Genomic DNA, 6,787 nt, shown 5'->3' on the forward strand with positions numbered 1-6,787 from the left:
TTTGTTGCCTGAAGAATCCCATGGATAGAGGAGCCTGGCGGGCTACAGTCCATGGGATCGCAAAGAGTCAGAACTGAGCGACGAACACTACTACTGCTTACTACACAGAATCCCACTGGAGTCGCACGCAACTTTCATGACCTCTCCTCCTTCATCTTAAGAGTCTGTTACTTTAAGAGTGTGTCACATTTTTCACATTAAAATGGAAGAAAGAATTTATTTAAAGAATTTAAAACATAAACTAGAAATAAAGCTTGTTCCACAAGCCAAAATAGAATAATACTGAAGGCCAAATCCGACTGGGCTGAAAATTTCTCTCTTCTACAATTTTTGCCCCATGTGAGCCTGTGCATGTGCACACACACATATACACACATATACACACACATACACACATGCACACAAACCTGATGATTTTGGATATTGAAAGCATCTCCTACTCTGCCAGGGGTACAACTCAGTAGAGTCACTCAGAGAGAGGAGGTGTGCAGTCGTAGTGATTACCATCAGTCCAAACCATGGCCAGCAGCGGGCTGGGCTGACCGGCTGCACACTGTGGTTGGTTTGACTGTTTGTAGAATTAGCCAAAGGCTGTTGGTAAACAGACTCAAAGATGTCTTCATTCTTGACTTTCCTTCTCTTGTTTTAGGAGCTGGCTGTGGGTCCCCCCTCCCTGGCCAAGCCTGTCCCCTGACTTTCATCTCATCATTGCTCTTTGTTTTACTTCCTCACTGTTCAAAAGACCCAGGCTACATGGCCTGAACAGAATGAGGACAGTTGAATAAGAAGAAACATCTGAGCAGAAAGAAAAGAATTTTCAAATTTCTTGTCCAGCACTGGGGCTTCCCGATTAGCCTCCATGCTTGGGATCAATCCAGTTATTCCCATGTAGCAATGCTTGTCATTCTCCTAACCTTTAGAACCATCTCTCTGTTTGTCTTATATTCTTTGGTCTTTTGCATCTCTTGTCTCTCCAGATGGCTTCTTAACTATATAATTTTCTCTGACTCTACTCTGATGATAGTTCAAATTAACAGGAAGCTACTGAACCCCGATATATCTTAGAGTGTGTTTGTCCTTGGCACTATCCCAAAGGCAGTGATGAATAAAAATTCTCCTGGGAAAATACAGTAATATTACAACTGGTGGAGAGGGTGAATTTGTAAACACACTTTTGTTTTCAAATCTGTGCCCTGAAGGCATTCCCAGGACCAAAGAGTTTGGTGAACTCAAGAAAAACAGAGGAGCTCGGAAATAGAGATGTTCTGCCACCTGCTCAAAGAACATAGAGTTTCACAGCTTCAGTTTTGCAGTGGCAGGTACCAGAGGACTAAAAATGAAAATGGGGTATGGATTTTTCTATCTTTCCATTCAGCACTTTTTTTTTCAAATGCTTTTCCCCTTTCAAGAACCATCAACATGCCTTTCTTTTAAATTAACACCATAAGGAGCTGAAGTCTCATTTCCTGGAAATGCAGGACTGGACTGCAGCCATCCCTCAAATGAGCCCCGACGGAGAAGACTTGGAGACGTGAGCTGGGGCTTCCGGTGGATGCGTATTAAACGCCTGGGACTGAAGGCTGAGGTCATGGATTACTTTCTCATTGCTGTCAAAGGTCAGCTCAACTTATCCTTCCTGTCATTGTTGTCTTAGATCACGCATGACTCAGTACTTCTCAGTCCATTTCCGCACAGAGATTTCTAAGTCAGTTGTGAAGAAATACTGTCAATAACTCGACATTCAAGAAGAGATGCTAATGGGAAAAGGCGGAGGTACTGTTGAGGATTGGCTCTGTGTGTGTGTGTGTGTATGTGTGTGTGTGTGCATGCACGCGCATGCGCTAACTTGTGTCTGACTCTCTTTGACCCCATGAACTGTAGCCCAGCAGGCTCCTCTGTCTATGGGTTTTCCCAGGCAAGGATACTGGAGTGGGTTGCTGTGACCTACTCCATGGGATTCTTGACCCAGGGGTTGAACCTGCATCTCCTGTGTCTCCTGCTTTGGCAGGCAAATTCTTGACCATTGGACCACCTGGGAAGCCCGTGGATTGGCAGTAATACAGGTCGAATAAAATAGGGCAGCAATTCAGGAAATGGGGTAGCGGCAGTCACTTGAGGAGAGGAAGTTAAGCAGACTGGCTGACATCACCACTGCAACATTTTCTGTTTTCCCTGGAAACTTCATTTGCATAACGGAGGCAGCAGGTGTTGTGGTGGGAGGACCGTGAACTTTGCTACCAGCCTTGCTGAAGACAACAAAGTGACAAGGAGGGGGAGTGGAGTGAGTGGACGTGGTGATGTGTAGACATCATCACGCTGGGTGGGGCCCTAGAAGCCTGAGTCCAGTCCCAGCTCACACCGGGGCTCCTCCAGCCTAAACCCTGCTGTCCACGTGCCTCGCACAGGATGGTTCACTGCACCCAGCAGTGGGGAACTTCCCTGCCTGGCTCTGCTGCTGTTCAATTCTTACTCTGGGAGGGTCCTTTTACCTTTCAACTTACATAATCTCTTCTCTCTAAGTAGACTGAAAACACCTGTTGGAAGATAATTGTCATCTATAATTTCCTGTACTCAGAGAATTCATCACAGCATCAGGAATATAAGGGTAGGAATCCAGGTAGGCATCCTGCCTCTATCACTGGGCTGTGCTAAGTCACTTCAGTTATGCCTGACTCTGTGTGACCCCATGGACTGTAGCCTGCCAGGCTCCTCCATTCATGGGATTCTCCAGGCAAGAATTCTGGGGTGGGCTGCCATTTCCTCCTCCAGGGGATCTTCCCGACCCAGGGATTAAACCTGCGTCTCCTGCATTTCTTGCATCGGCAGGCGGGTTCTTTACCACTAATGCCACCTGGGCGAGTTTCTTAACCCTTCTCAGCTTCAGTTCAGGAATAGTTCCTAACTTTCAAAACTGTTGTAAGAAACAGAGATTCATGGATTGCAGAGTGATCACTGCCCTGCAGAACTCAGAGTGTGCCCCACCATACTGGCCTGTTGCTTGCTTTGATGGGGACAAGGAAAGAGTAAAGACAGCTGGGAAGCTGAGAGGCTCCTGGTGAGAGCATCAGTAAACTCACAATAGCTACTCAATTGACCTTTCTTGTCCTTATCTCATCCTCACAGCACTTCCCCCAACTTCAAATGAAATGATGACCCAAAGAGATGACAAAATAATGTCAATAATTGTGAGGAGGCTGAAATGTTTACCCTGCTTGTTGGCTAACAAGTTTGCCAGTCACAGCTTCAAGGATGCAGGTGGGAGACACAGAGCCCTTTTTCAGAGACAGAGGACATTGTTATAGCACGGCAGGCAGCGTCGAGCTTCACGTTCTCATGGCTTCCTCTGCAGCCCCGAGACCCATGGCAGTGATGCTGACGTGGGCGCAGGCAGCTGCCGTGGACACAGCAGATCTACGTCAAAGCTGAGGAACAGTGAGCTTAGAAAACCGTCAAGCTTTCTAATAGTGCGTTCTTAGCAAACCTGCCCAACCTTTGATCTGGAGACAGACAATGCCTTTATTATCCTCACCAGAAAACGGATCTGACCTCAGCCCCCGAAAGAGACTCTATCTCTATCCTCCAAGACTTTTTTGTATACAACATTCTTGAAAAGCCAGTCTGGGACAAGAATTGTCACACAACATGTAAAAGCAACAAGGAGAATTACCCTCCACCCGCGCCACCCCCCCCCCAAATAAGACACAGCCAGAACTCAAGACAGTGTGATTAGATGGAATGTCCTTAAAAATTCATTTCTTTAAGCAAAGAGATGGATGACCTCACATGGAATCTTAAGTAACGTAGCTCTCAATTGCCTGAGAAAACAGGGAGAGACGATTATTGCGCCCTTCTCTGGGAGTTTGGAGGCCGCTGCCTGCACCTGGTCCCAGCACTTCTGCTGTGGGACTCCGCGCCTCCTGAGCCCATCTCCACCAAAAGGCCAATATCGATGTTTCGTTTCCTGTATTTCCAATTAGCCTGGAAAGGGGACTTTAGCCCATTGAAAGAAAATACATTAGGGATTTTTTTCCCCCTAGTTAATGAAAAGGAAAGAAAGAAGTCCTTTCTGACTTTCTTTGGACTTTATGAGATTAAAAATGGTTTTGGAAACAGAATTCCTTCAGAGGCTACGTGTGAAGCTTATGGAGTCCTCAGATTTGTCCGGATAACTCTTCTTATTAACATGTTTTCGTGAGGTCAGAATGGGCTTCCCACGGAGCTCAGTGGTAAAGAGTCCACCTGCCGATGCAGGAGATGCTGGAGATATAGGTTTGATCCCTGGGTCAGGAAAATTCCCTGGAGTAGGAAACGGCAAAACACTCCAGTCTTCTTTGCCGTGGAAAATTCCATGGATAGGATAGCCTAAGGGGCTGTAGTCTATGGGGTTGCAAAGAGTTAGACACGACTGAACACATGAGGTCAGATATGGTTCTCCCAATGACTTGAAGACCTGGAACACACCTCAAAAGCTTGCAGAATCTTAGTTCCCATCTCCGGGATGGGAGTCACCCTTGGAGTCCTGAAAGCTGAACCATCTCGAGGATCTTAACACCCTCATTCAGAGGCACAGCCCTGTCCCCATTTTCAGACCACAGAGAAATTTGGTTCAAAAACGTTTTCGTTATTTGCAGCAAAATGAAGTAATTGTCATAGTAAAGAATTCAGAGACTGCCTTGTTTGAGAGAGAGACAGAGCAGCCTGGGTAGGTGGTGGGTGATTCAGGCAATGTCCTCCTTGCCTCCACTTCCGAGAGAAGGATGTAGGAGCCCTGGAAATGCAAGACCAGAGATCTGGTTCTTGGCTTGAAAGCTTCCTTTTCTCTTGCTTTCCACCTTGAATCACTCACAAAATGCTGTTTGGGGTTCCTAAATATTCTTTTTTTCAGCTCTGCCCACAACTTCTTTTTTCTTCACTGAGAAGTTCTCTTTTTTCTTTCTTTGTGGATGAAAACATCCATCTGAAATATTTCATTTTTGTTGTCTCATCCCACGAGGTAGAAATCTAACTGGATGCTTCTCAAGAAGCATGTCAGTGCTTCCTCACTACCCCTCAGGACTCCCCACCTCACCCACAGCACACGCAAGACATCCCACAAATGCACGCAGAGGGGAGACAACCCTTACTTTTATTCCACTCAATTCCTTTCCAGTTGGTTGCCCAGAATTCAGTTTCCTTCAGTCATCTCTAGGTGTCATCCGAGAGGAGCCTTTCCAGGCTGGATTTTCAGCACAGACGCGGGCGTTTGGTGGGCCTGGGGAGGCTAGGATGCTGGGGGCTCTGCCTTCGCTGCTGGTGTGGAGTCTGAGCTCCTCCCCAAGCTGGCCCCAGCCGTCTCCTCCCCATGCAGCTGGGGCCGGGGCAAGTGGCACTCTGGGCAGAGGGGAGCTCCGCCCCCAGCGTTCTCATCCGCAGTGAAAGAGAATTGCCCTCTGTGATTGTACATAGAATCTGCCAGCAAGAGCCGCCTGAGAGAACAGACAATGGAGCTCTATGTACCTCTGCAGAAAAAGAACAAAAATTCCTACACTTCAATGTTAACTTCTGGGATCCGCAGCCACCCCAGGGCATCCTGGAGATCACCCAACACAGAAGACATCTTCAGAGCTTAAATTAGCTTGCAAATATCAAAAAGGTTAGAGAATGTATCATTTAACTAGAGGGACACTTAGCTTCATTCTCCATGCCCAGAAAGCATTGTGTGTGTGTGTGTGTGTGTGTACGCCTTTATGTGTGTTTCACTTTGCATGTTTTGGCATAGATTTTGCAATGCTGGGAGCTGCAAAAAGCTACAGGCTTTTTGTCCTCTGCATAAGATGGCCACACATTACAACAGTTATTTCAAATGTTCTGTTTTAGCATCAGGACTTAGCAGAGTGCCTCACAGTAAATATTAAATAAATGACTGATTTTATGACCTTATTCACACTGGGATTTTGCTAGTAAATATGGATCCATAGAAACCCAGTTGGTAAATATTCCTTAATTCTCCCTTGGTAACACAGAAATTCCAGTAACTCCTGCAGCTCTTCACAGGCAGTCTAGCAAGGATCTCGCTTGTCAGCAGAAGTGAACCATATGGTCGCTGCCCTCAGGCCCCATGTTACACAATGTCGCTGCTTTGCACATTCAGAGCAGATTTGTTTCCTCACCAACCATGAGAGGCTGTATCTTAAACAACTGCAGCAAAACTATATTTGTCAAGCATCAGAAACAAAGTGTATTTTGTACATCAGTAGTCTTGTTTCTGTTCAGTTCAGTTTTCTGACTATTCAAAGTTCAGTCATCTGGCTTTGATTTCTGGCTTGTTTACAGAAACTAAGAATGCTTAATAAAGCTCCAAAACCACTTTCAGCTACGTCTTTGTACTGTGAGTCCACCGGCCTGAGAAGTCACACAACTGGTTTTGCCAACCCTCCTACAGATGTGTGTGGATCCCAGGAGTCCCAGTAGACCAACCACCGCCAGCTGTGGATTGCCCGCCGGCTCCACACCACAGCTCAGATGTGTTACTCTCCAGGTGTTTCGTCCACGACTACAGAGCTGGCGAGGATCTCGAGCTCAGTTTGTGGTGCTGCAGATTGGTTTGACTGATACCACGTTTCGGCTTAAAGCCCCTTGTTTGTTTTTTTGTTTGTTTTTTCATTTTTATTGGAATATAGTTGATTTACAGTGTGGCACTGGTTTCAGGTGTACAGCAAATTCAGTCAGTTTTACATATACGCACATCCACTCTTTTAGACTCTTTTCCCATACAGGTCATTACAAAGTACTGAGTAGAGTTCCCTGT

Source organism: Oryx dammah, unplaced genomic scaffold (assembly GCF_014754425.2).
Source record: "Oryx dammah isolate SB20612 unplaced genomic scaffold, SCBI_Odam_1.1 HiC_scaffold_4, whole genome shotgun sequence".
Taxonomy (NCBI): Eukaryota; Metazoa; Chordata; class Mammalia; order Artiodactyla; family Bovidae; genus Oryx; species Oryx dammah.